Genomic DNA, 6,459 nt, shown 5'->3' on the forward strand with positions numbered 1-6,459 from the left:
CTGAGAAGTTGGCGAGGTGAGGTTGGATGTGGCTTATTCTGCTTCTCTGATCTTTCAGCTTTCATCCCAATATCCGACTCTGGGTTTTTTATTATAAGACCACTTAAGATTCAAACAACATAGATGCAGTGTTTATTCCCATAGCCTTTGGTTAGTTTTTCATCACAATTCAAGTCCGGGATTGTGTGTATATGTGTGTGTCTGTGTGTTTGCCTGTGCATGTGTGTACACGTTCATGTACATATAGGTGAATGCATGTGCACTTGGGAGGGCATGTGTGTAGAGAGCAGAGGTTGACACTGGGTGTCTTCCTCAACCATTCTTTATCTTTGTAAACACAAAAATGTATACATGCCATATACACACATGTATGCATGTGTACACACAGACATACACCATAGAGACACAATAACAATAATAGTAACAGAAGGAGGAGGAGGAAGAGGAGGAGGAGGAAAGGAAAGGGGTGAAAGGAGGAGGAAGGGGAAGAGGAAGAGGAGGAGGAGGAAGAAGAAGAGGAAGAGGAAGAGGAAGAGGAAGAGGAAGAGGAAGAAGAAGAAGAAGAAGAAGAAGAAGAAGAAGAAGAAGAAGAAGAAGAAGAAGAAGAAGAAGAAGAAGAAGAAAAAGAAAGCCTTAACTGTGTACCTGATTAGAATACATAGTTAAAACCACAGACTCACTCACTACTCATTCTCAGAAGGCACGTAAAGCAAACTATTCTACATGTATATCAAATTCTCTAACTTTTTAAAATTTGGATTCTTGTCATTTAATTTCTTCCCCCTTTGCTCCATGAAGATGGCCACTTTTATTTATTAAACTTTTTTGATTATTCACACAAAAGGATAAATAGCAATAGCTTTTAGATTGTACACAGGGAAGGGATAAACATAGAAATCACCTTTATTTTAAGACATTATTTTAAATATAGAACTTACATTTGGAAGTCAACTCATTTGTTATTTAGCATGCACCTCCCCCACCATACCTAGAAAATACACCTAGTACCCTGATAGTCAAATGGCAAAAAGAAATACCCTTATACACTTGTGTTGCCTTTCTTTTTGAAGTTAGTTTTAACACACACAATTTTTCAGTTGAATGGAATTCACCATGATGACTCCATACGTGCCTACATCATATGTTGATCGTGTCTATCTCTCCTCTGTGCTTCCTTTCAGCAAACCCTTCCCAAACTTGGCCATCCCGTGTAACACACTCAGGATGACCTTTTTTTGTTCATTTGTTTCTGCATACAAAAGAGGACACGTGACACTCATTTTTTCTGGGTCTAGCTTATATTGCTTATCACACTGTCCTCCAGTCCCACTCATTTTACTTCAAAGGGCAGAATGTCATTATTTCTTTATGTCTCCATTGCCTATCTATCACATTTCCTCCAGCCATTTGCCTGTTGAAGACACATAGGCTGACTCCATCTTACCTATTGATTAAGGTGGAATGCACTGCTCTTTAAGGTTAGTGTGGATGTCTCAGGGTAAAACAAGAGATGAGGCTGCAGTGCTATAAGAAATGGCTGCTGCTGTATCTCTCCAAGTAAGTGTGATTTATTTTGTCAAATTCATTGATCCTCTGGATAGTTTCCTAACCTAAAAGACTCATTGTTTAAATTGCCAGTGTTTTCAAATTGGTTATGTTTAGGGACATCTATTAGGGTTCATTAAACAACTTGGTAACTGACAGAAAAATACCTCACAATTAAAAGAATAAATATTAACTGAGCATATCAGCACTAATTTGACTGATGCATTTTCTCTTAATGAGCAAAATTTTGAGAAAATAAAAAATAAAATTGTAGTTTAACAAGTAACTAAAAATGAGGGGCTTGGTTTGATGACATAGTGCTTTTTGCCATGAGGCTTTGTCAGGGTGATAGTTTTCCACTATAGGTGAGCATCTGCCGAAGGCGACTATTTTCTCCTCTTCTTGACCCAACAGGTGACCTCATACCCTGCTCCCATAGAGCTAGTATGGACAATGACAACTACTATCTTTGGAAATCTGCCTTTTCTATTTTTATGTCTAAAAATGTCTGTTGTAAGAAATAGTCCCTTTAGATCTAAGAGTTGATATGAAATCTGACGATGCTTATGCTTGGTAACTAATGACATGTTACATTCATGTTGTGTTGACTTTAAATTTTAATTTACATGAGAAATTTCTACCGGACAGAATGAGGTAGTAGGCACCTCTCGTGGTGCCATGCAGCCTTGGCAGACATCACAGACAACGATGACAGTTCTAATCAATACAAACAAATGCAAACGTGATTTTAGGAGAGTGGTTGTCGGACAGAAACAGGATAGCCATGTGTCTAGGAATCAAAATGTGAGCACAATTAATAAGTTAGTGATAGCTGCTCCAATCATTTCCGCAAACAGTGCTGTAAGGAAGAGGAGTCTTCAGCTAAACCAGGTGGCTGGCATAGCCACCCTTGGCTCTGAGTCCCTTCACTCACTCCACACTTGCCACTTGCCATTCTGACTGTTTTCTTGCTGTCAGAGGAGAGAGATCACACCCAGCAACTTGCTATGAGTCAATCAGTGAATCACAGGGAAGGATCCAGGGAATCCATGACAGCTTGAACTGATGCCCATGGCCTCATCCCTGGCCTGCAGGAAGGCACACTTGCCCTGTCCCTCTCCCCCAGCATTGGCACTGAGCTCCCCATGTTCTGTCTCAACAGAAGTAGCCAAAACACAGCACCGTAATAGATGAATGAGTGACATCATGACGGGAGATTAAAGTAAAAAAAAAGGGGGGGGTGAGGAGCTTCAGAACTAATTAGAAAAGACAGGTAAACAGTTTTGCCAGCTCCCAGAGCTTTAAGTAACTTACTTTTAATGACTATGCATGCATTTAAAATCTTCTGCTAAATCGGGTTTGTTCCACTGTGCTCTGATTATTTGCTTAGTGTTTGAAATACAATATTCTCTTTAAAGGCTTTAGCCTCTTTAAAATCTTTTCAAAATGCATTATAATCTTGGGGTCCTCTTTGCTTTGGCTCTAGAACGAAGTATAGTAAAAGTACATCAAGTTTCTTTATTTTTTGCTGTTTTCCTTTTGTATCCTAGTTTGTTTTAATATGCCTTTTCATTTTTATCACCATTATTCTTGCCCAAGATGTGGGTGTTTTTTTTTTTTTTGGTTATAATTAAGTCAATTATTCTCATACTAACTAGAATCACATATTAACATCATAAAAACATTAATAAAAGTTTGCAATTGTCTAGAGAAAGTAAAAGCGATGCCTTCTGTATAATTCAAATCAAGGCAGAAGGATGTATTAAAATATATGTGTTATCACTGCATTGTCCTGTTTTCAGCTCTTCTGAGGCGACCCAACTGGCCCAGTATCGGGCTCACCATCCATTTACCTTCCCAACCTCTCCTATCTGCTCCCTTTCTGTGCTTGAACTACTTTGTACTGGGTAGAACTGAAAGTCTCGGCAAGCCCATTTAAAGTCACGGATTTCATTCTTGTGTGCCAAAACTTGGGTACCAGTAATTTCTTTATAGAGCTTTAGAATGTGGTGCTCTGCAAATACCATTCAACTAGAAATCACAAGCTTAAATTCAGATTCTTTAATTAACCATGAGCTTAGTATATGCTCTTCAGCATTCACTCACCAACTGTTTAATAACCTTTAGAGAAGTGGATGATCCAGTGGTGTTTTGGATCTGTTTCATGAGCAGCCTACCCTCATAAAGCCTTTCTTTTCTTCAAATTGTTCTACACTGAGAATGTTATCTAATACATAAAAAGGTGCAAGAAAGCACAAATAAAAGTGTGCCTATGAACTTGTATTATTTTCTCTAGTAAAATACATTCTAAAGATAATTGACTCTATTGCCTTTGGGAGAGGGGTGGGATGTCAGAGAGAGAGAGTATCTGACATGGGAACTATTATTATTAAATCTCTACAACTAGAAAGAGTCAGATTGTAATGAAAGGATTCATTTTTAGCCAGCTACTCTGTGTTTTGAAATGTGAATCTTGATTTATATGCTAAAAAGCCTTATCATATCTTCTTGACTCTTTTAAAGAGTGACTAGTAGTTGCAAGCCATTTTCTTTTGATTATGACCTAAATTTATGCTTTATGCTTTCTTATCATCTGTGCCATCTGAAAACTGATTTGAACATAAATTACTATATTTCCTGATTCTAAGATACCATCTTGAATGGAGAGCAAAAAATATGATCCTACTGAATGAATCCACTGATTGTAAGACACACTGCAGTTTTAGAACTTTAAAAGTAGAAAACCATGCATTTTGAAGTCAAAGCTATAACAAGTTTTTTTTTTTCTTGCAAGAAATCAAGCTTCATTCTGTGATCCTTGGTATACAAGTAAATTCTGGTGTTTTTTTTTCTTTTTTTCATGTGTGAAACAGACATAGGCAATTTCAGCCGGTTCCTAAATGAAGGGATTGATCTCTCCACAGTGAAAAAATGCCAGCTCTTCTAATGGTATCCTCAGAATCTCTTGGTCTTCTGTCTGCCCAAGTACAGGTCATGCTGCCTCCAGGGCAACCTTTCAGGGTGGGTGTTTAGTTGTCTATACTTGACTCTGGTGTATTTTTGCTGTTTCTCATTTCATCCAAAGGCGTGTCAAAGCCCGGGCAGAATTTCAAAATGGAGCAAAAATATTGTTTAAGTATCACACTGACTTAAAGTTTGGCTGATCGTCATTCCCATCCTTCAATTCACGAAGTTGAGTGGCTAATTAGATTAGTGCTTTGTCATGACTTTATTGTTTTCCAGAGTGTCAGTTAAATGGCCGATCACACCAGAACTTCCTGGTCCTGACAGAAATGATGATTTCCCCGGCTGGAAAAAATGGTTTAGCATTTAAGAACACTTACTGTTCTTCCAAAAGACCCAAGTTTGGCTCAAGGCCACCTGTAACTCCAGCTCTAAGAGATCTTACAGCCTCTTCTGGCTTCTTTGGGGATCTACACACACACACACACACACACACACACACACACACACACACACACACACAAATTTGGAACAAATGTAATAAATGATGATTCCTTGGCTCAAAAGCCACTGTTTATCTTTAAGTATCAAAGGCTGGGCCCTGGAATAGGTGTTTCTAGCAAGTTCTCCAGGAGACTCTTTTGTCCACTGATGTTTGATGAATTCTTTCTCTATAGTAAAGCATGAACTCCAAGAGATAGAAACTGTCTTAGCTTGAATTTCCTCTAAGAGCAGGGTGATCTTAAGCAAATTGGCTTAACTATTTGTGCTCTAGTTTCCTTTCCTGAAAAGAGAATGTTAGTGCTTCCCGTACAGGAATGCTTCAAGATGGAATAAGTGAGTCTGTAAATAGCACTTAAAGCAGTGTTCGCTATGTTGTAGAACTGATAAACATGATTTTTATTAATATTCAGAACAGAAAAAACAGGTATGCATTTAACAGATATTCAATGAGTACTCACTACATTCTAGGCATGTGTCCTAATCCAAAATTGGTTGCATTCTATCCGAGAGTAAAATGCCAGTGCTCACACTTAGGATAGACATGTGTTTGACTTTCTTCTCACTACTAGTAGAGATGAACACCCTCTACCTTTTGCCCAAAGGAAACGAAGGCACAAAGTGGTTAAGAAACTAGCCAAGTCCAGGCAGCCTGTAGGTGACGGAGTCGTTAGTAAACCAAGCAGCTACCACCACAAAATCATTTCACTGCCCTATCCTGCCAGGGATATTCCAACAGAAAGAACATGCCACTGACCAATGCCAGGTGGACTCTTGGCTAAATGAGGATCTACCTGGAGTATAAACCATTCAGATTTTTAGCTATGCTCTACAGATAGGCTTCTTATAAATGTGAGAGTTGGGGGAACACTATTCTTCCCCTAAGGGCTTAGTATAGATGTTATATTCACATTGAGTAGAAGCTCAAAAAATATATCTTAAATAGACACAAGTTAGACCCATATTAAATGCTGATTAAATTCTAGTGACTGAAAGATAAGGCAACATGCTGGTGCAAATAGCCAGCTGAAGCCCTTTTGAGTCTATAGTCAGTATCACCTGGTAGACAACCTGATGGGCAGGCTTTTTGGGTTGGGCTGTTTTCATATTTTTTTCCTCTTGAAAGTAGAAAGTTATTTAAGGTGTGGTACCATGAATAGTACCTTGTATTTACAAGAAACCTCTCCCTAAGGTGTTGACAGATTTTATCTACACTGGCTCCTTCTCAATTTGGGATTCATGGATAGAGATGATGACTAAGAATCAATATAACAAAAGAATCAAATCTAAGTTCCATGATGCCATTCATTCACAAGCAGAACAGATTTTGAAATTACAGTAAGAAGAGATCACATCAGGGAATTCATCACTTTGCTTCCAAAGAAAAGTATCTTTTTCTTTTTCATGTCTACCTTTAAAATACTTTGGAGGGATGGTGAGGCAGAATAT

The sequence above is a fragment of the Peromyscus maniculatus genome, chromosome 3 (assembly GCF_049852395.1).
Source record: "Peromyscus maniculatus bairdii isolate BWxNUB_F1_BW_parent chromosome 3, HU_Pman_BW_mat_3.1, whole genome shotgun sequence".
Taxonomy (NCBI): domain Eukaryota; kingdom Metazoa; phylum Chordata; class Mammalia; order Rodentia; family Cricetidae; genus Peromyscus; species Peromyscus maniculatus.